General features: G+C 40.7%; 1 long non-coding RNA gene across 13 annotated transcripts in view; it reads left to right on the top strand.

Annotated features, from left to right (window-relative positions):
* LOC136561947 (uncharacterized) overlaps positions 1-19,633 on the top strand; it is a 33,124-nt gene extending 13,491 nt beyond the window's left edge. For 3 of the 13 annotated variants that reach the window (XR_010784442.1, XR_010784438.1, XR_010784439.1), the window contains 2 exons: positions 2,594-3,799; positions 17,867-19,633. This is a non-coding gene — a long non-coding RNA (uncharacterized lncRNA). Of the gene's footprint in view, positions 1-2,593; positions 3,800-6,418; positions 6,643-10,238; positions 11,502-12,459; positions 12,613-17,866 lie in introns of those variants that run through there. The other 10 variants (XR_010784448.1, XR_010784443.1, XR_010784441.1 and 7 more) reach the window with 10 other exon arrangements.
* Positions 19,634-20,273: the final 640 nt, after the last annotated feature.

The raw sequence follows: 20,273 nt of genomic DNA, 5'->3' as shown, positions 1-20,273 counted from the left end.
AGGGAAAGAAGCACAGGGGAATAAAAGTACTTTTGAAAGAGAAGAAATCTACATTTCAATGAAAATCCTTTCAAGGCATTTCAAATAAGAGTCTGAGAGAAATAATTACAAAGTTTGGAGAGAAAGAACGTTAGCTTTGATATCTTTTTCTTCTATGAAGCAATTAAAATAAGCAATTTTTCAAATACTAAGCAGAAAATTACTAATGGCTGAACCCAAAAGCTTTCATTTCCTTCTTGGGGCCTTTATTCTTCTAAAAAAAGACAAAAAAAATGTGAAGGTGGTTTTCCAGATAGATTAATGTATAAAGCAGTCGCTAGTTGGATGTCATAAAAACTACAGCAGCATAGAATAGCTGAGATTAAGAACTAGATTTAAATCATGCAACAGTCCAGTTAATATCAATGTCTAATTAAGAAATGCATAAGAAGTCTGTAATGTTGATTTGATGGAGAAAAACTCTAATAGGGTTTCTTTTGGAATTTTCCATTTCAATTGCTGTGTAGACTTTTAATGGATGTCCTATCCACTCTTTGGTATTAGCAGGAATCATCCTCAAATTAAAACCAAGGCCTAAAATGGAACACAGGTAGACAAATTAGCTGGTCTGGGAAGCAGCCTGGGTAGAATGACAATGTGAGCTGAAGCCGAAATTTGAGTACAAATAAAAGAGAACAAACGTCTCAAATCTGGCGTGGAAACCCTCTCTGCTTCTCGTTTGAAACAATCTAAAACCCTGTAATTTGAAACAATGCAATGTTAACCCATTTCCCCACCTCCCTGAGCCTGCAGAAATCCCTGACAATTCATACTTAGACACCTAGACCACTAAGCATTATTAATTAGTCTTTTTTATTTAAAAGGCTTTCCATAGTTATGCATATTAGTAGCGTGCAGAGGTGGGTTCTTCTCTGCTTGTGATGGGATTTGGAGCACACAGGTCCCTGTCACCATCAACGAGCACCATTAATCTCCCACTCCTCTCTGGGTAACTAAATCTCTCAAACCCCTGGAGCAAAACTAAGCCTGTGGCGTCTTCTGCGTCCCATGGATCATCCAAGACATTTGGTCTCTAGATATAAGAGGGGAACTGGTTTTGAGCACATGACTAATGCCCTGAAGTTGCTAAAAGAGGAGCAGCGTAACTCTTGGTATGCACAAATCCATTTAGCAAAGAGGGGGAAAGCAGTTAAAGCAGCACTGTATTTGTTATCACCACTCTGGTGTTGATCCAACAGATCCAGAGGGAATGATCTGAAGGATCCAGGAAGATGGCACACTCAGGACAGCCCCTCTGACCAATGCATGCTGGGGAATAATTTTAAAATTCATTAGAACACATCAAAATATAATACATTGGCCATGGCAAAGCAAGGCACGTGATTCCACCTGTCTACATGTCTCTTTCCAGTACTAAATCCATCCAGAGAGACCTTTCAGAATTATATCATTAAGTCTTGTCACGCCCACAGAGAGTGGAAAAGACTGGAGGTGAAAATCAGAGTAACAGTGAAATTTTGGCACTTTTATTTTTGGGTCGTTGCCTGAAATGTCACGGTCCAAATTCATGCCTGACATTGCTCTGTTGACCCATGAGGCACAAATATGTCATATTAAACAGTGATACCATGGCCCTGGGGCATGCCCCAAGGATTTTTCTCCTTGAGATGGGAACAAGGATGCTCTCAGTGAGGCATCTGCCTTCTCAATAGTACAGAAGGTCTGATGTGAGGACACTCAGGCCATCAGAGGAGTCTGGGTTTTTTTACCCTGCTCTTGACTGTAAAACTTGGAGGTGCCATGGGTTGGGATGATGCTAGAGGATTATTCAGGTGGAGTTCCAACAAGGTCCTTTGTCTGCAAACTTTACTAGATTTATGCAATACTTAGGGACAAACAAGAGTATGAAGCAGGCTGTCCTTTGCAAACATATGCAACAGAAAAAATCCCAAACCTTAACTTGTCCAACACACTTGAGAGCCACAAATTCTGTTACAGTTTTGCTAAATGAGAGGAATATTCCTCCCCTCCTCTATAAAACCATCCTTTTAGACATTACTGCAGTCATGACCTCATCGCAGTTCCTGGATTCCTTCTGAAAAGATTAAAATGAACTAATACACAAATGATCTCATCACAGCATAAAGGACATCTTACACAGGGGGGAAAAACTAATCAGGAGAACTTCAGTGCTGCATTTGCAGCAGCAGTAGAAAAAGAACTGTAACACCACTGTGGAAAAACAAACTAAAGGTACAATGCCAGAGAGGCTTTTTTCCATCTAATGAACCATTTGGGTTTGTCCTACCTCATCCTGCCTGTCACACCTGTCATCCTCTTAGCTGTCTCCATATCTATCATCTTTCCTTTTTTCCTGTCTTTATCTACAATTTCCTTTGTCTCTTCTGTGCCCTTCCCACCTGTTTTAATATTCCTGGTAACTTTGAATTGTGTGCACTACTATTCTCAGCTACATTTAAAATACATTTTGCAGAGTACATACATACAATCACCTTACACAAAAGTATTCACACGTACTTCATCTGTAGTTTGTCATTCTGCATTAAAACACCTTTTCTATGTTTTCATACAGTTCTCAGCCCAAGAGGTCATGGTTGGTGACAGCTCTCATCTACTTTGGAGCTGTTCTATCTTCTAAGAGAAAGGAAGACGAGTTGGGAGAGATGCTTTACTTTCTTTGGTAGGACAATCTATAAATTAACATTTATGTAAGTGAGACTCTCACCACATTTTTAATGTTGTATCACATTTTGAGCCTGGAAAATAGAATGTCTTGGAACTAGGTGATCTTGAAGGTCTTTTTCAACCCAAGCTTTCCTATGATTCCATGATCTTCAGAACAAGATGAATATGGTGTTACTAATGCAACCTTATCTCTGGTGCCCATAGGTGCTCCTCAGCTCTGCCTTGAGGTGACACCGTTAAGCAAGAGGTGACAAACCGGTTTCCTTTCCCAAGGAAATGTCACGTAACTGCCCAGGGGCCCCTTTTGGTGGGGGTTGCACCCTGATTTTTCAAGGAGAGATGTGCTGCTGTGTCCCCAGCCTGGCAGGAGGAGCTGAAGCTGCTCATTCACGGCTGTGACGTCTCTCAGGCAGGAAGAAAGGCAGAAAGCATCAGGCTGTAGGGAGGGATCAGGGCAGCCACCTTCAGACACTGCCAAAGAAACCTCCAGAACTCATCCAGAGGTGAGCTCCCAGACCATGCTGGTACTAAGGAAGGTGGTAGAATCCTACCCACCCAACAAGATTTGCTACTCTTAAATGGGGGAGCAAATACATCCTACCCCAAATGCTCTGCACTTGATAGACCTGCTTCAGTGAAGAGAGCCCTGAGCAGTGATGAGCGTTGTAGGATACATGCTGCAGCATCAGGAAGGTCCAAACAGCCCAAGGAGCAGTGCAGAGCATCTGTCACCAAGAAAATAGCATGTGAAAAGCTGTTGTAATTCCTGTCCCCAGCAGCCTAACTGGAGGCACAGATTTCCCAAGGCTTGGAAGACTTGGAGAACTCAGGCTCCTCCGTGAGATCTCTCCCCAAACGCTGCAGATTTACCAGGTCAGCTCAGTCCAGGCCAAAGTTGCCAGGAAAGGTCCTTGGCTGTGCTCCAAGTTCAGTGCTCTATTGATTGGAGAGGTATTTATTGTAGGTCAGGATCTTGAGCCAAGATAGCTGAAGCTGCAAGGACTAAATTGTCTATTCCCGACCCACAGATAAAACAAATGGCCAGTTTCAGCCTAATCATCACTTCTGCCTGAGGAAAGAGAAACTCTTTGAGGTAAGTTCCCTTGGATATAATTCTTTCTTTCTAGGTTATAGAAGGGCTGCAGCTAATACATATCCTGAGTCATAATGTGGATTTGCACCTTTCCTGTTAAATATAGCTGGTTTATGTCCAAAGGATTCCTTCTCTCCCTAATGCTCACTCATATTGTTACAACTTCAACATTAGTTGCAGGTGTGAAATGCCAACTGATCCACACTTCTGGTGCTGTCAGCAGGGGAGTAATGTGTGTCAAAGGCCTGCTTCTCAGAGGGGAGGTCACCCTGATCTCCATTTGCACATCTGCTTTGCTAAACACAAAACTCTGGAGGTTTGAAAAGCTCCAATGTGCACAAAGTGGGATGTGATCACATGTACAGAAGGAGCTGCTTGTGCCTGTCATTTAGTGGGCAGGACACAGAATTTTCCCTCTGTACAAAATTCATCCTGCATTACAACAGGTGATGCTTTCCTTGTCAGTTCTATATTAATAAGGATAAAAACCACACTTCTCTGCATTCCACGTGCAGACAGGATACCAAGAGGTTAAACAAGAGCCTCACACATTAAGCAGCTTCAGAAAGATGCTAATATTCAGCATGTCCCTGCTTGGAGTGTGCAGACATGAAGATCAGGGAAGTGCCTGATCAGAGCTCCTGGAGGGACCGTGCTGCTGGAGCCTGCCTTGAACAGAGGCATCCTGGTTTGGTTCTGAGGCCTTCCAGAGGAGCTTTCAAACGTTTCTATTTCCTGCTGTTAGTGGATTTTTTTCATACCTTGGAGTCAGCCTTCCGATGGTAATGTGTTTGCAGTTGATGCTGAGATAATAGTTCTTGCTCAGGGGACCTCTAATACACAGTATTTGATGCTTTCTACATTTTATGTGAGATCAAAAACTACTCCTATATATCCATATATGCCTAATTCTTTCTTGATTCCTGCTAGAATCTAGAATATCCCTCAGTATCTGCCATAAGGATGGTCACTAGTAATCTATACAGAATATTTTTTGGTCTTAATATGTATGGCCTTTCAATGTCATATGTTTATGACATCATGATTCTGGTTACTCTGCACTTACAGGACATTTTAAACACATGCATCCAAGCATCATTCACCACTATACATTGTATTTTTTCCCTGTCTCAGTTGACTATTTTCAATTTTTTTCGGGATAATGAAACCCATATTGACCTTTTTATCCAAAATGAGAAAACGGGGACTTGGTCATCAGCTGTATGCTGATGTTCCATGGATGTAACATCATGTTCCATGGAATTTAGACCTTGTATCCTCACAGTAACTTAGCTGGAATTAAAGAAAAGTGATTTCTAAAGCCCAAAGCGTACTGGGGAGACCCATGAGCTGAACACATAGGTCAGAGCATGTTTCATGAGCACCTGAAATGCCAGCCCTGAGCCTCTGCTGCTCATAGTGGACATCTCCTTAAGGGAGCTGCTGACAATAACTTCTATGAGAATCAGAAGAAAATGCTTTTCACGAGAATCACTTTTTAATACTGAGGAAGGAGAGCATTTGCATTTTAAAGAAAAGTTTGATTCTGGAAAAGACTCTCTGTTGGTGAGTTAGAGGAGCTGTGCTGTAGAAGACAGAGTGGCTGTTGGGCTCTTCATGGAAGCCTCTGTTGAATTCAGGCCTTTCCCCTGAAATTTACACCAGAAATTCAGAAATTTTGTCTTTGATCAGAACAGCTTCATTGCCTTCCTGAGTAATAGGAATGGCATTGGTTTCCCTGTGCTGTACATTATAGACATGATAGACCCATGAAAAGAAATAGAAAAAGGGATATTGATTTTCTTGGAATAAAATACAGAAAATTTGAGCTTGGAAAACATTTAAGTATAATATGCTGAAAGCTCAAAGAAACATTTTCCAGGAGCATGCCTGTTAGTTTTATCTTAATTTTTGCCATGTATACTTATGAGAATCACAGACAACTCATAAGATTTTTTAGTTTCTGTTGAGAATTGCCTTTTCCAAGATAATTCTGTACACTATTACTTCAGCCCACTGGGTATCATGTAGGGAAGGTGCAAGATTATGCACATGAATATTTCTGTCTACCACTTAGGCGTGCTGAGACAATATCAACTTATACTTTCTCCTGTCATTGGTCCTTATTCCATAGAGGATATTCTTAATTACCAGCAAGACAATTTGGTAATATCATGTAAAGTGTAACAGCATAATTTCTGTGATGATTTACACCTGCTAAGGATCTGAATACTGAATTTTAAAACATAGTTTAAGTTCAGAAGAAGGAGTTTTTTTCTACAAGACACTATTTCTATTTTTAATAGAAATAATCTCATTTATTTAATTTATTGGCACTGTTCTTCTGAATGAAATGGAGCTTTTGAACATGAAGATACCATTTTTTCACATTTTCACTGCCCTGAAAAATTTAGAGCACACTTCTGTACTGGATTAGATCAACTTGAGTCTAAATGCCTAAACACTATTTTTGACAACTGTGCATGAGGGACGTGCCTGTACAGGGATTCTAAAGAATAAAAAACCTAAAAATATCTCAGTTGCAAAGAAAATTCCCTGTATTCCTTCTTACACTTTGTAATAGTGGTTATATATATATATCTTTTTTAACCCTCACAGGTTTATCTCTAATTCTGTTGGAATTGATTGAAATTATTCCATTGACTTTAGCAAACTCTGTTTCCTGCTGGATTAAAGGCAATATTTGTGCATCAGATTTGCTGGTGATCAAGCAGGTAATTTTATAAACATGTCAGGGAGGGTAAGTGCCCAATAAAAAGATGTCAGACAGAGATGCACAAATTGCAGTCTATTTGTAATGGAAATAAAACCAGAAATTCTTACTGTGAGTCATGAATTTCTTTATAATTGCTTCCACATTTGGGGAAACTTTTCCCTAGGTTGTCTACAGAAACCCTGCAATTCTTGGGGCTTCTGATGGCACTTATGATCACAACAACACATCTCATTTCTGATAAAAATTACTTACTTTGGGAAGGATTGTTTTTTTCTCAAATTGCTTTTCTGAGTCTTTATCTACAACTATTTTCTTATCCTCCTCCTCATTTTCTATTTCTAATATAAAACCAGGAATCCTTATCAATTTACAAGAGCAATAAAACTAAAGAAAATTCAGGCAGAACTGTAAAGCACAGTCTATTTTAAAGTTCCAACTCAGATAATAAGACTCTGGTTTGTGCTGCACCTCACTCATGGACTCAGTTTTCCATAGTGCATTCAGTGTTGTAATAATGCAAATCAAATACAATTTTAATAACTCCTTCCATTAATGTTTTAAGACTGCAACACTTATGAGCATGATTCTAATTGCATGATTTTGCTACAGGCAAGTTTTATAGATCTGTCTGATCTTTGGATATTTGCACCGTTTGGATTATTTTAAATAATTAATTTTTGGAAGAATTTCAGTCTGGGTAACAACAGTTGGGTTTGATAGTGGTTGTCTTGTCAGTAATTGTATGTATCTGCTTCCATGCCAGGATAAACTAGATAAATTTAGAACTCCTTGGGAGGAGGGGGCTGAGGTTTATACCATGGCAAATGTTATGGAGAATGTTCTTAGGAGGGGAATATTTATAGACTATGTTAATACAAGGAGCAAAAGAGGTTTAAAGTGAATAAAATTTTGTCATGCGGCACAATTAGTTAATTAAATTGCAGGACTTTCTGCCGAAAGAATACTAAAAATATAATCAACTTAAAATACCATTAAACATTCTTGTTTTATGCAACTTCTATTGCCAGTCTCTAATGCACTGCATGCTAGGAACAAGGAAAATACCTCATGAGAAGAATTAGTTTGACTTCTGACTTTTTTCTGTGTATCTGCTGGGAGTTTCTGCCACAGGGGCCATAGAACCATGGAATCATTAAGGTAGGAAAAGACCTCTGAGATCATCAGTTCAACCATTAACCTGCACTGCCAGGTCTAGCACTAAACAATGTTCCTGAGCACCATATCCACACATTTTTTAACACCTCCAGGTATACTGACTGCACTTCTTCTCTGGGCAGCTTGTTCCAGTGTTTGATGACTCTCTCAGTGATGAAATTTTCCCTAATATTCAACATAAACCTCCCCTGGTGCAACTTGAGTCTTCTTCCTCTTGTCCTGTGGCTTGTTACCTGGGGGAAGAGACCAGCCCACACCTGGCTGCACCATCCTGTCAGGGAGTTGTAGAGAGTGATAAGGTCCCCCCTGAGCCTCCTTTTCTCCAGGCTGAGCACCCCAAGCTCCCTCAGCTGCTCATCAGAGGGGATGGTGAGGGGCTTGCAGGGCCTCTGGTGTAACCCTACTGCTATTTTTAGGCAAGGTAAACAGTTGTTTAAAAGCTTGCTCCTCGCCTCTGAAACCTGTCTAAAAAGACCTCAGGCTTTCCTGTCGTTGTGCAAAATGGGATGAGGGAAACGACAGGACATGGGAAGAAGGTGAGTGGGGCAGCAAAAGTCACAAGGAAAGCATTTGCTGAGTGGCTGGTGAGGGCCCTTACCTTGGTACTGTCCCCAGGGTTTCTCTCTAGTGGCAGGCACTTGGCTCTCCTCCTTGTACGTGCTGTTCTTCCCCTCGAGCATCACTTGAGAGCTGCAGCAGAAGGTTCCCTCCTTCAAGATGAACAGAAACACCAACACAGTCTTGCCCACTCTTCATTCCTCATTTCTTCTGTAGGGAATTTGCTCCAAATTTGGCTCGTGACAAATGCCTACACAAGGCTTGGACAAACAAGCATTAAAAGCAGCAGTGGGAATTTTCTTTTGGGGGTTAAAGAATAGCTATGAACCAAAAGTTGCTAATTGTACCCTGAGAGGTGATTTTTTTTTGCCTGAAAAAAATAACATGTTCTTCAGTGAATATGGCTTTACCCACCCCAACAGTGCAGGTTTTCCTGTCTGTTTGGTGAATTCTGTGTCTGGCATCACAGAAAGGAACATCCGAAATACCCTGAGTGCATTTTCCTTGCAGGAAAAAGTTCTAACAGTCTTGCTGCAGAGTCTACACACTGACAGAGAAACAGTGCACAGGTTGTGCAAAACCCGTGATAAACTTTTACTTCAACAAAAGAAGTTTTAATTAATCCTGTTTGAGAGGAATGGAAGGGGCCATAGGCATATAGACCTTAGAGAAATGTAAATTTTCCATGAATGGCTACTCAGAAGTATGGATGATTTCAGCACTATTTGAGAATTTCATTGCTGGATCAACTCAGCATGAAGTTCTCAATTATTCTTTCCCAAAAGTCATCCCAAACAGGAACACCCTGATATACTGAATTAATGATAAAAGTGGATTGTGGCTAGGGTTTCCATGAGAACTTTGTCCTGGAAAATGCCAAACAACCAAAAAGGTTTGGATTGAACAATGCAGTTTTCATGAGGCTTCTCCGCTGCAAAAAAAAGATGTTAAAGACTTTTAAAAATCAGTGCAAGTGTCCCAATAATATTATTCTAAGTGAACGTATATTTGGTTTGAAATATGTTTTGATTTTAATTTTTAATTTATAAGTGAAAGTAAAAAAATGAAATATTTTGAAACTACTGAAGCAAATGGCTCAGTAAGATTTTTCACTTTTTAGCAGCTTATTGGTTAGCCACAGAATTAGCTGAAAAAAGATGAAATCCTGAAAACTCCCAAGGGACAGAAGAAAGCACTTCCCTGTCAGATATAAAATGAGTGAAAATTATAATGACATTTTCATTTAGCACAGAGATTTACTAAAACACCCACATTTTCACAGAAGTTGCAAAGACTTGAACTCGGACAGACTTTTTGTTTCTCCCTAGGTGTGATGCTTAATGTTTTTACTAGACCTGGTCACACACCCTCTCAGATAAAGAGCTGGAGGTATTATTCCAGCCTCTGCAGGGGTAATAATCTCTGTTTCTTATGCTAGCACAAGAAGGAGGGCAGGAAGCACGAGCAGGAAATTTCATGGTTTTATCTCAAACGAATGCATTTAAACAGGAAATGATAATTAAATAATTTAGAAGTGAGCTATCCAAGGGTAAAGAGCCCCAGATGCCGTGAAGGGTTAAGCTTTGTAGGGCAGAGAGGGAAGGCCTGTGTAGCTTCACTGTGCTAATGGTGTGGGGAAAGAACTTCTGAGATGCCTGCTCAATTTGTCAGGATTTTATCTTCTGAACTATTACCTCCAGCTTTCCCCAGAACACCCTTCCCAGCCCTTTTATCTGCGAGCTATCTTCAAGTTAACTGTCTGCCTATTGCCTTGGCTGAACCACACTAATAGTCAGCTAATTACACATGAACACTCTAATTTGCTTTGTCTTCCTCAAAAAAAGCTCACGCGTGTGCAGGCACGCACGCGAGTGCACTTCTGCCCGTGCCATGAAACTGCACCAGCTGGATTGGGATAAAATTTGTTCCATTTGTTTTCTGCCCCCTCTGATGCTTTCCCCTCACCAGGCCACCACCAACGCTTGTCATTCCTGATTTGCAACATCACCTGTTGCTCCAACACCAGGCTCCTGTAGAGCAGAAACTGGAGCAAAGAAGAGAAATACGTGTTTGTCATTGAACTGAGCTGAGAAGAAGGAAGAGGAGAATGATAAGATCATAGCCTGCAGCACTTTGTTTATGAGAACATCCTTCCAGTGATATATGTCTGCACCAGGTGAAAGTATTGTGTCACCCCTAACATATTTTAAATGCCAGGGCTGTCATGCAAGAAGACAATGATGAACAAGTTTAAACAGAATATGGTTTTGTAGCCACGTACAGAGTTACCCTTTGAAGGTTTGCACTGGTAGTGCTTCTTAGCAAAATGTTTCCAAGCTGTGTTATATTCCCCTACAGAACCCTTCTCACACAGAATTTAAACTAAATTGAGACATTTCTACTGCAGGCAAACTGATGGGGTTGCACATAAAGCAGTGCATTTCCTCAGGCAGGATTTTCAGGCCATTTCAGACGTCCTCCCTACCATACTGCCCAAGTTTGTCATAACTCCTTGGATAGGAGCCCTGCAAATGTGCAAAGAAAGCTCTGTCTACACCATGCTCTGAGGAGCAGGGACTGGCCCAGGTGGCTGCATGGCAGAGGTTTACTCAGACTAACTCTAGCATGCTCCTGTGGACAGAATTCCTGTTAGCTGCTGCTGCAGCTCCCAGACCACATCACCTGCTTTAATTCTGCACTAAAGAATTCTGTTTGCGTGCTCCAAGGCTGCCTGGCCTGGTGGGATGGGGTAAGCAGGGTTATATTTGGAGGATTCTCTTCAAAAGTGCACTCCTGGGCCAAAGTGAAAGGCTAATGCAGAAGCAGCTTTCCTCAGCAGGCAGATATGCCCAGAGCTATCATCACATGGCAGTTTTCTTCCCAGATATTTATCTGGAGCTCAACTGCACGAACACCATCCCCACGTTCTAACGCTGTTGCACAACACCACTCCTTTGGCTCAGACTGACAGCTCAAATTGAGCCTTGGGAAAGCCAACATCCAGCACACAACATTGAGAATGAGCATGACCACATCCACCTTGGATTCAGGTGAAAGAGCTTTAGCTCTGTGTGTCACGTGGAAATGAAGGCAACCGCGACACCCTGGACTCGTGCGCTGTTGAGGAAGAGTAAGGTCAGAGCCACTCCATGACCCATCCATGACAGCATTAATAACTTCACAAGAGGGAGGAAAGGGAGCCTCTGATTGCCTGAAAAAACCTTCAAGGAGGTAGGATTTCTTAAGTACTTATTAAGGTCCTGTGTGGGCTTGTGTAACGCGCTCAGCATCTGCCCCTCAGTTTTCCTTTCTGTAAAATGGGCATACCTTGTTTTCCACAAGGTTATTAGGAGGATTTTCCAATTAAGGTTCATCATAATTGAAAGTGTCTGGCAAACAGTATTTAATCACCTGGCCAAAAATGGTCTCCAACTTCTTTGGGCAGAATGTGAGTTTTTATAGGGACTAGTCACAGTGTTCAGAAGGCTATGGGATCACAGGCTGCATCTTTAAGACAGAGTTTACTTCTGAATCAGTAAATGTACTAGACAAAGCAGCCATTATTTATGCATTCCTGCATACATGGCAAGGTGAAAATAATAGAATAAACATCATATACTTCATTATGATATCGGTTTACACTTCCAGGGTACACAAAAAGAGGCCATTTCATCAAGCTAATTGCCTGAAAGTAAAAGAGAGAGAACTTTAGCTATTAGTCTATTATGGGGCTTTTTTCTTAATCACAAATAGGGGCCGTGTGTCCCCAGGGGGATGTGTATTCTAATTTACAATTGAACTACAGATCAGAGCAATCAATCTTGTGCAGCACTTTTACAGTGTAATTGCTGCAACATAACAAATAAAAAAAAAAAAAGCAGCCTAAGTCGAGTTTCAGCTTGAGGTGGAGATATTTACCAGGCATTGGTTCGGGGTGGGAGGGAGGCAGAGAGAGGAGAGAGGCGCCAAAGCCATGAATATGCAATGAGGGCTCATTAGTGCCCCAGTGTTGCCATGACGAATGGCATTATCCCCAGACTGGTGCAGCCTAAACATGAATTTTATAACGACCCATTTATCATGACTTGTCATGGGTTTCTTTACTGTACTTTCTACTGACTCTCACACCTTCCACCATTAGCACCTCAGAATCCCTTCCTTTTGTTCTTTTTATCTTATTCCATCTTAGTTTTTGGCAACGATTCTCAGGCGATAAGGAGAGGAGGGCTGCAAACTCTGGTGTTCAAGAGTTCAGAGCTTCCCAAGCTGAAGACCCACCGCCAAAAACGTGTTGGTGGTCTTCAGTCCACTTACTCGTGGATAAGTGTCCTCGTTGTCACAGGTATCTGCAATCTTGTCAGTTGACTCAGCAGAAAGGTCTAGGGTTGACCGAGCATCCAGACAACTATCTTTCCACTCTGGCAGATGTGATGGATGAATCTGTTTTGTTGACCTAGGCCTGTCTCCTCCTCAGCCCACTCCATTTATGTGCACAGTGTAACAATCCACCCCTCATCTTCACGTCGAAAAAGGTGTAAAATCAGAAAAATAAACAAAAACTGCTTTCTCCCCGGTTTCACTTAAACGAAAAAAAAGCCCTGTACTAGGTCTAAAACCCAACTGATAGGGAAAGCATTTACTTTCCAGGAGCAAGCAATATTAGTCAACTCTACAGGAAAACCAAATTACTGTGAAGTAGTTAGTGTCTGGCTTTAGCTCATTTTTGGTCACTGCACGCTGTCTCTGTTTTACTGCTGTCCCTTTGGCCTGCCCGATCCCACATTTAATATACCACTGCTTATAAAGAAATCCCTGTGGCTCAGAAGGCTGAATTGCCACTGCTGGGCTAGGGCCTGCTCTCTAGTATATAGAGGCTTTCATTTCCCAAGTTATGAATCTGACATCTCATGGCCAAATCCATGCCAGTTTGTTTCTGAGAAGTCTGTCCTCATTATTTACCCCAAATAGTTTCACTGTCAGTCTGCCCTTACTTTTTTTTTTCTTTCCCCACTGTGAAGTGGCTGGAGTATCTGAAAGTATCAAGCCCCTCTTTGTTGGATTTTATACTTTTGCTATTACAAGAATTTGTCTTTAGGGATAGAAAAATCAAGCAACTTATTTCCAGCTATTACTTGGATAGGACTTCATGTTCTTAAACAAGTTCTGAGCTCCCATGATCTCTGAAAACAACTCTCCCGAGGTCTTACATCAGGGTAGTCCTACAGTCCTTTCATTACTCTACTGGATGTTTGAAAATATTAAAAGGCATCTAACATCCCAGGCCAGCAATTTATAGACTCAAAGTCTGGCGCTGAGGCCCTCAAAACCTCTATTTCTTCCCCAAAATCTGCACTTTGCTATTATTGTTGCCAAGACAGGCACGTGTTTCACCAGGAGTAGTTTGTCAAAGCAACAGTCCATTATCCAAAGATTCATGACAGATTCCCACTCTGGTACACAATGGAAGAGAGGCTGGATGTCAGAAAGGGAGGAGAAAGGAAAGCTTCCTCTCAGAAAGGTGCATTTGGGAAATGACACACCTTGATTAATCAGGGCATAGCTGATTAGGCCAGCAAATGCTTGCTTTTTTTTTTTTTTTTTCTTTTTTAAAACCATCTGTGCTCCTTTGGAGAATATAGGTATATAAAAATATATGTATGTGCAGATTTTTAAAGCCCCTGACAGCATCTTCCACAAGTCTGTGACCTATGATGGAGAGCTCCAGCTCCCACTGCAATACAAACAATGTTCTGTTAATTATCAGGAGACAAAAGAAGAATAGAAATCACTCTTAAAGAAGCAAACCAGAAATGACATCTAATATTGAGAAAATGTCCACTGTCTTCACAGGAACTTGGGACACAGCAAACATTATCATTATTCCTGAGAATAAATGTTTGCCCTATGACCCAGGTGATCTGATCACCTATTGAGTGGAGAGAATGGAGAGTTGTCCCCAACAATGTGGTTTAATTAAATTATTTTAATTTAGCTCCTATTAGGAGTACTAAAACTGACTGTACTCAGTCTATGAGATCAGATTGATACATCTGATCCATTATCTGCTGTTTATGTGATGGAATAAGCAGATTCCTGTTTGAGCTGGTTGCAGGAACTCACACGTCCAATCTACAGAGGTTATTCCATTATTTTATAATGGAATATAATATAACAGGTATATTTTATACCAATACCTGAAGCTCTCTTTGAGAAACAGGCTCATCTTTATTCCACTCACCTCATGGAGCAGAAAGACATGGAAACAAGGAACATGAAGGGACAGCCAATGGAGATGACGCCGAGCTCTGGGTCACTTTAGCATCCAGGAATCACAGAATCACATCTGAGTTTCCTAGGTTGAGATCAACAACCATATGGAGGGCAGCTGCCCAGGAAAGGAAAACATTCACTATTCCTCAGTCAACCCACAAATGGCAATCATTAAAATAAAATAATTGCAATCTTTAAAATATTAAGTCCTTGGTTCTAAACTGACAGGACTCTAATTATAGGAAACACACAAATTTCAGGAGAAAAAGGCTACTTTCATTCTCATATGAATCCAGCTTCCAATAAAGTATTAGATTTGAGATTGTTTCAGAGAGAAATTAAGAAATATAAGCAATATTTTGAGGTGGAACAAAAATCTATAAGGTAGGACTAACTGTTTATCCTGAATTTAGGGTAATTTTTGTGACTGAGTGCTGTAGGACCAGAAATAGGCTGTCAACAGACTCACATGGAAATTCTGCTTTAAATACATATATTTGAATGTAATAAAATTCTGACCATACAGTAAAAATCTGCAAAATTATTTATGCAGTAGTTTTCTACGTTTACAGATAGAATTCATAAACTTAGGATAAAAAAACCCTGAGAAAAACTTCAGGTGTTATTACTATTTAATGCTTTTCAATGTCCTTTCAACTGACATGTACACAAGAAAATTAAAAAAAACCATAAACCCAAGCACTATTTCTGTTTGTGAAGTGGTGCTCTTTTAAAGACATGATAAAATTCTAAGCCTGAACACAAAACTCCTTCTGACTGAATTCTGAAGTGTTTGAGCACCAGGCAGTGCCAGGGACATATCCTTATGTGCTTGTGAGGGCTCCTGATTGTGCTAAATAAACTTGACCAGCCTTTTTTTACTCTTTTTGTAGACAAATTCATCCCTCCCTTTTTAGTTCTGTTTCAAATACGACCTGATATATTTTTTTCTCTGTTCAAAGCTTGGCTTTATTCATCCTAATGAACTAATGATCTTTTCCATTGGACATACTTCAGCTTTGTCTTTAAGGCTCCTCACCTTTCTCCAAGTGGAGCCAATGGCTCGCTGCTCCCCACTTTTAAACAAACAAACACCATGTCCTTCTTCCCCCTTCCTCCCCACTTTCTTTAATGACATCTTCAGTCATTAATGAGTTAATAAAAATCTCAAAGTCATCTGGGACTAGATAAGGGGGAAGAAAGAAGAGTATTGTACACATAATGACAGGCTCCCTGCTGGCCCTAAGATGTCATGGGTCAGCCATGTCAAGAATGTGTGTGCCCAATCATCTGCTGATTTTTATCAGCAAGGCCTGAAGCAGAATCTGACACGGCCAGTTTGGGAGTTACAATGAATAAACAATGACTTCTTGGATTGTTGGCTGCTGTGTGATAGAGTGAGAGGGTTTATATATACTAAAACATGATGACATTAGCAATCAATATACCAATTACTGGACAAGTTATTGGACGAAGAATGCACATGTCCTGAGCTTTGTGCACTTTGAACATGCTGCCAGCAAAGGAGACCACAGAAATAATGTTAATTAACCCATTGCAAGCCTGATATGCTAATACCTGATGATGCTTTGAAGTTTCTGAGAGCATGAGGTAGGAAAAAGCCTTGGTCTGATATAGCACATTAAACATTTGAAATATAAAACACAAGACTGACAAATTTACTTTTCATCAGGACCTGAGGAAGAAAGGAATAAATTTTTTCAAGTGATCAGCTGAGATGCTAACAGACTTAAATTTTTCTCTTTAAAATTTCACCTAATATGCCTCAGCATGCTACACAAATTTCATCACTGAGAAGTTAGAACATATCTCCTATAGCTTGGTTAAAGAAATATCCCAAGAACTCTCACCTGCCTATTCTTAAGTAAAGGAAGATAAAACTCTAACACACTTTTTTTATTTCTGTGCGACTGCAAGTGCATTTCTGCATCTGATCAGCCTCTTACATTCTTTAGTGTGCTCAAAATATTCAGTGTTTATGAGTTTCTCTTCTCTTATTCTGGAAGTGATTGTGAAGATAAAATGACAGTATTTTAATTGAAGCCAGGATAGAATGGGATTATATAAATCAACTAATTCCAAGTGCAATATAGAAGAAAACTAAAGTGGAGATCAATGTTGCAGACAGATCTAGATTGGAGTTAAATGGTGTCAGCTCTCCTTTAAGATGGACAAGTCCACGATCTAATGGAAAGCTCATGGGTTTTGCCCTGAGATGCATTGTTAAATTGATGTAGGAAAAAAAGACAGGTTTTATGATGGTTCTCCATCCTTTTCTGTGTAGTCTCTGAATGACAATTTTACTGCCATCTGGGAAGCAGCAATGCCATGGACCCTTTGACTTTTGCTCAGGTGGGAGCAAACAAGGCAGGGTGTAAATATAAAATTTAGCTCTGCCTTCCAGGGCATCAACCAACGCAGTAGAAATTGTTCAGGAGTAGGGAGGAGAAGAGTTCGGCCATCAGACTGGCCCTGTGTACTTGCTGTGTCAGGGGCTGAATAAAATCTGCAGATACATCTCTAACTGATCACTTTTGTGATGTTATTTTAAACTACAATCAAATCTGCTCCTGCTCCTCAGAGCACTAAGCACTTCTCAGAGTTGTGTTGGATGGTGGTGGCAGAGGGACCAGCCTCAGACAAAGGGGGAAAAATAGATGAGGCTCCATCTGGTTTTAACTGCAGTGGTTATGAAGTGTTCAGCTGGATCCTTCCAAATGGCTCTTCCCTTCCTATTGAGCGAGTTCTTGAAAAGTTTAAAAGTGAATTTGTCCAGCATGTGTGATATGAATAACAAAATGCTTTTAAATGTAAATGTTTCATAAAACAGCAGCATTACCATACATTGCAGTGAATACAGTTAAAAAATCCAACTCAATAATCCCTCCTCTGTAATTTACAATTAAATTTTTGCCTCAAGGTAAAAGCTACATTCACAAAAATAATGGTAATAGATTGACCTTGTTATGAATGGATAACAAGCTGGAAACAATATAGTTTGTCACAGAGCATTAACTGTTACTGTTGAAATTGTAAATAATGTGTATAGAACTTACAATGTAAATGGCTCCCCTTAAAAATATTAATTATGTCAATTAAACACTTGATGCATAATGGATTATTCTGAAACCTATTTAAGTCCATGTCAGACTGAGTACTCCATTTTCTAAGATCCCATTCCCAGACTACTGGAAAAATCTATGGCTGTGCTTTGACTGCTCAAGGTGGACAAAGGAATATTGCCTTAAATTAAAGATATATGGCTGCCCCTTTTGTTGACATTTCTCACTGCTTTTTCTCATCAGAAGATGAGACTGTTTACAGACACAAGGCTCTTCTGAAGTGCTTTCAGGCTGCTTTGGAAACTGTTGAAAAGCAACTCTCATCCAGCAGCGCTGGCCAGTCCCCAGAGGAATTCCATGGGATACAGAGAACTCCGCTGGCTTTTGTGCCACTTTGGAATCACTGGACAGAGAAGGATAGATCAGTTCTTACACTTGGATGGTTTCTCTGGTCAGAGTGACCTAACTCAGCATTCTCAAGCCAGTGAAAGCTGAGGGGGATGATGTTCAAATCTCCTCCTTGTGTGTCCTTTGGAGCCTGTGCTCATCCAGGAGAAGAGTCTGCTATCACATGGCTTTATGGAGTGATCCAAAGCTGATATATAACACATGGCTTAAAAAAAATTCATTTTCTCCCAGTGTCTGATGACCACCAATTCATGAACAAGACCCTGAAATGTACTTTCTGTGCTTCCCAGCCACAATTCCTCAGCTGTAGATCAAGACTGGACTTAACAGCACAATGCTTAAGTGTTCTGGCCAATTACCACGTTGCCTTATAAAAGAAGGATTCCCACTAGATTATCCACATAGAGAAAGTGATACTAAAATGACAAGCCACCAAGAGGTCAAATAACCAGTTGCCAGAAGTTAAAATAACTAGACTGTGGAGCAGCAATATCTGAGGAGCTGGCATGTGTCCCAGGACTGGTTGTCATACAAATGAAAGAAAAGACAGCTGGAATCTTTTTGGATTGACTGTTATTTTCTGTGAATATAATGTAAATCTACCACTCTGGTTTTTCAACCAGACACCTGAACTGGGAGTTTAGAAACTGATTCAGTAAAATATAAGGTCTCTTTAGATCCCATTTTTCCATGTGTGAGTTTCATCTACTTTGTTTAGCTTTATCCTTCGGGATCAAGGACTGTTCAGACTGTCTGAGCACAAAGAGTCTGATTACAGTTTGGGCTCTCCAGTAATCCAAGCAAATACATTGCATCCTTTCTTGCCAAAAGGTGTGCTCTTCCATCTGGGCAGCAACAAAGTCTCCACAAATGTCTAACTGAGCAGGCACCTCTCCCCACCATGGAGCCAAAATCCCAGCCAGGCTGGGTTAGCTCTCCATCCAATGATTTTCCCTGGGCAGCTCTTGTTTCACCATCACTTAAAGTGTAGCTGTTTGCTATACATTCGGTGCCATCTCTTTAAAGATGTATATCTGAGTGGGCAAGAAAGTTAGGGATTAGCAATGGGCAGAGGTCAAGTCTGTCAAGACTTTAAGCATGTTGTTGGTTGTAAAAAAGATTACGTTACTGGCAGCCCTTTGCCAGATCAGTACTTCCATGCCAAATGTTAATCCTTGCTGGGGACAAGATGGCTTGTAAATGTTATGGGAGAACACAGCTTTTCCTGTAGAAAACAGGCATTTATGGTTAAAACATGGATTGTTTTCTCATGCTTGTGTTTGCATTTCATGCCAATTCACTCTTGCTTGCTATGAGCTTTGCTTCAGTACTTACATTTAATCACTTAAGGTCTTTATTTGTATAGTTGAGGAGAGAATGGTTGAGTTCTTGAAGCACTGGGGAGTAAAAGAGCCAGAGCTCAGCCTCAAGTTTTGCCAGAGGTCTTGCACTGTGAAACTGGGCAAAAGCAATGTGCCCACTGAACTTTACTCTTCTCATCTGTACAATGGAGCTTCATGTAAAAAAGATCCCATAAAATTTTGTTTGTGATTGTGAGAAGTTCAGTGTTTATTTGATCTATAAAGCAATCTGGCTATTTCAGTGTGGCTAACTATATATCTGTAACTTTCTAAGTAATGTCCTTTCCTACAGTCAGAAAATCACTGCATGATTCGGGTTGAAACATTTAGGATCATCCTGTTCCAACTCCCCTGCTGTGGGCAGGGAAATTTCCACTACACCAGGTTACTCCAAGCTTTGTCTAACCTGACACTGGGCACTGCCAGGGATGGGACATCCACAATTAGACACTTTGGGAGGGCTTAGGTTTCCAGGTCAGGTGCTTACACAAGGGCAGCCAAGGCATAATCCAACACAAGATTTTAAAATAACAGAAGACTCAGATGCCCCGAAGTTTGTTCTGCTGTGGACTGAGAGCACAACTGGGTGTGAGCAGCAGCTGTTGTCAAATGTGTGCAGAACACTGCACATGGCTGAGCACAGTCAGGAAATTAATGTTGTACCAGTGGATCTCAGCAGCTGACAATGCTCACAGAGCATTGCACAAACTCTAGGAAGTCCTGTGGCTGTCTCACGTGAAAGGAAAACAAGCAGATCTGGGTGCAAACTACACTCACACCTGTTTTTGGCATCTAAAGATCCTCAGGGTCTCTGTGGCTCAGTTTTTCACCCTATTTTGGGAGGTAATGAAACTCTATGCTAAGGCAAGAATCAATAAAGC

Source organism: Molothrus aeneus, chromosome 13, assembly GCF_037042795.1.
Source record: "Molothrus aeneus isolate 106 chromosome 13, BPBGC_Maene_1.0, whole genome shotgun sequence".
In the NCBI taxonomy this organism is placed as follows: domain Eukaryota; kingdom Metazoa; phylum Chordata; class Aves; order Passeriformes; family Icteridae; genus Molothrus; species Molothrus aeneus.
This window is presented reverse-complemented; position numbering and strand designations above follow the sequence as displayed.